This window comes from Juglans microcarpa x Juglans regia, chromosome 8S, assembly GCF_004785595.1.
Source record: "Juglans microcarpa x Juglans regia isolate MS1-56 chromosome 8S, Jm3101_v1.0, whole genome shotgun sequence".
NCBI lineage: Eukaryota > Viridiplantae > Streptophyta > Magnoliopsida > Fagales > Juglandaceae > Juglans > Juglans microcarpa x Juglans regia.
The window spans coordinates 13,584,746-13,588,243 of NC_054609.1; the positions used below are offsets into that span (position 1 = coordinate 13,584,746).

Genomic DNA, 3,498 nt, shown 5'->3' on the forward strand with positions numbered 1-3,498 from the left:
AAAATCTTATTTTGATCATATTAAGTAGTATGTGACACATTCATCACTATTAAATGATAAAGAAACATATAATAAATACTCATTTAATGGTGATAAAATGTGTCACATCATATTTAATAAGATGAAAATAAAATGGTAGTAGGGTGTATAGAATTTTCCTTTCAAAAATGACTAAATTGACAAGTAAAAATGATCAATAAAATATCTCATATTTTACATTAAATGATCTGCACCCGCGCGCAGACAAACCATTAATAACTGCAAGTTATATATATGTAAAAGAATTCAAAGGGACTAACTAATTAATGAGCTAGCAATATTGCGTTTAATTAATTGGCCAGTAGGCACGATCACATGAAATGATCATGAATATAGATCATCTGGAGAGAAAATTCAAGTTCATGTGTGTACTAATTTTCCACATTTTCTCAGAGTACTGTATTTTATCAAAATTTAATCTGCCAAATTTGTTTCTTCTACTGTTGTCTTGACTGCTAGCATGCTCCATGCAGCTAGCTAGCATGCTGCATGCTGCATGCAGCTAGGCTTCTCGTCAAACAAATACTACTACAGCATGCTCTCATAAAATAAATCATCATGTGGATGATGAATCCGACAGAAAGATGATGATTTGTCTCTATATATATATATATATATATATATATATATATCTCAGAACTAAAACAAAGCAGACCTAACAGATACATGAGTTTAAGATACATGCATGAAGAAGAATCAAACAAAACAGCTGAAGGTCCTGAGAATTTTTGCAGAAATATGGTATACTTTATATTAATTCAAAGTTTAAAAGGGAGAAGCTGCTTGGAAGTACAAAAAAACAAAGGGTACTGCACGTTCTAAGGGAATAACAAAGACATGCACTGATCATAATGTGACAAATGTCATGATACATTAATTTTTTATTAGGTTTAAGAGGCTGACGAAGTTGAAAAGAAACGTGGGTTGTTCTTGTTTGTTTTTGTGCTTTTGAGGAGTGAGTTTTTGTTTGTAGGCTATTGGGCATATGCTATCTGTGGAATTTTTTGGCCTAATTAAACAATGACTTGAATACTAACCTATTCACCAAAAAAAAACTTAGCTATTATGTCATCATCTCATTGCTAATTTGGCGTCTTTGTAACTACTTGATGAGCTTATAATGTACGTGTATGTATATATATATATATATATAATATACATTCCACCTCAGATGATCAGCATCTTGGAATTATTTCGACAGGTTCAGGTCGGAATATTACTAATTAACTAGTCGTTCACCCGCATGATGATGTGCGAGAAAGTAGTACTGTTAATTGTTAACGGATACTATATATGTATTTTCAAGTGAAATAAAGAGAATTCTGACAGTGATGAATCTCGTGAACATGAAACAAAGCAGTAACTAACCAACTAATCTGCAAAAAGAAGAAAAAAAAAAAAAAATTTGGGTCGTCACATATATATATTATATAGTCCTCCTAGTGTCTTCTTTTCTGGGATAATTATTAGTTGTGTTAGCTAACGACTCATCTCAAACTAGTCATAATTTGATGGGATCTATTACTTTTTCAACTTTTTAGAAAAAAAATTAAATTCATCTCAATATATATACTTCATATATTTAAACACATATTTCAACATATTTACATTTAAACACATCTCAACGAGATTAACAAAATATTACTATTTACAGATCATTTGAAATTATCTTAGCATCCAAACGCAGCCTTAGTAGTCCAAATAACTCATGAGTTTCTCTCAAATATATCATTGGCAAATCCGAGATACACTAGTACTCAAAGGGTATCCAAGTACTCTTTCTAGTTTTAGCTTCAACTCCCAAATGGCCAATATCGATCTTTTATCATCAATTTACAAAATTTGCACAAGAAACTGATACATATATATATAGGTCTCGAGAGCAAATTCAAGTCCACATGATGAGTTTTTCTAAATTCTTTAAGATCGAGCTGGGTATTTTTCAATTCAAATATCTGCCAAATTTGTTTCTTCTACTGTTGTCCTGATTGCTTTGATCTAGTCTCAAAAGTAGTAATATAGATGATACAAAACAACCAGTCTCAAAAGTAGATCATGATGCCTAGTCATGATTCATATCAGTCCAAAATTATGCAGTACTGAATGTTATGAAATGAAACTACTTGCTTGATTTTTAACAGCAATTAATGCCCCCTGATTGCCTTGTTTGTAGTCCCATACATTTGAGGACTAGAGAAATTTTTCCCCGGGTCACCACATGAATAAAGTGCAGTACTGTTTTCCAGTTATTCTATTTATGTATATGTTCTGCTCTATAATTTTATATACATCATCAGTTTTGTATATATCTATCTATCTATATATATATATATATATATATAAAGACAAATCTGAAATAAGACAATCAATCAACTTGCCATTTATCCGGCCCACCATCATTCTTAGGTCTGATTTATTTGTTCTATAATAATCTCAGGGTTCCTCACATCTGTTGCTAAACAAAACTTTCTCCTGTTCTCATGGACAGCCTAGAGTTTCCATATGAACCTGAGATGTATTCATGCAAAAATCATGCCCCAACACCTCTGGAAACAGAAAAAATCCATGGACAGGAAGAAAAGGGAAGCATGAAGCTCCCAAAGAGAGGGAACAGCAACGGGAAAAGGTATTTAGGGGTGAGACAAAGGCCCTCGGGAAGATGGGTTGCTGAAATCAAGGACTCCTCGCAGAAGCTGAGGCTGTGGTTAGGAACTTTTGACAGTGCAGAAGAGGCTGCCTTGGCTTTCGACAAAGCCGCCAGGCTTCTAAGAGGAAGAAATGCAAAGACAAACTTCCCATGTCATGGAATCGTGGGCACACATGAAGAAAGTTGCAGCTTACTGGGAAAGAATCCAAGGCTTTTTTCGGCTTCTCCAGCATGCAATCATGAAGAACCATGCAAGATCCTCGTCTCTTTACCCCCCGATCATTTCATGGGAAAATCAGAATACTCCTGGAGATAAAGTCCAGCTTGATTCAAGTTATTTTGATGTTCTTGTTGAAGAAACTATAGTTTGTTCATCATCAAGTACCTCTGAATCCGGAAGCTCATGTGGTTTCGATCACGACAGAAACAAGCTCTCTCAGCTCTCATTCGGTAGTTCGAAGGTCTATTCCTCTGTGTTTGTAGCTCCTTCTTTCAGTGCTTCTCTAGGGCAAGCAGGAGAACATCAAAAAGATTTCCAAGAGGCTTAGTCACTGGAAAGAATATCGCATTCAAACGTGCAAATTATGGACTATCAAAGAATGGCAGGCCAACTAGTGCGATGAAAAAAAAAAAAAAAAGAGTCCTTGTAAATTATGTTTTCCATATTATTTTCACTTGTAAGATGTTGTCTTCCAACCTTAGCTATTTGTCTTTGTTCTAAATCATCACATAGAGATTATCTACCTGATGATCAGTTGCGTATGGATGTGGGAGCTCAATTCTAGCTATCAAATGTTATATATATAGTTGGT

General features: G+C 34.2%; 1 pseudogene; it reads left to right on the top strand.

Moving 5' to 3' along the window:
• Window positions 1–2,489: 2,489 nt before the first annotated feature.
• LOC121245056 lies at window positions 2,490–3,498 on the top strand (annotated as a pseudogene).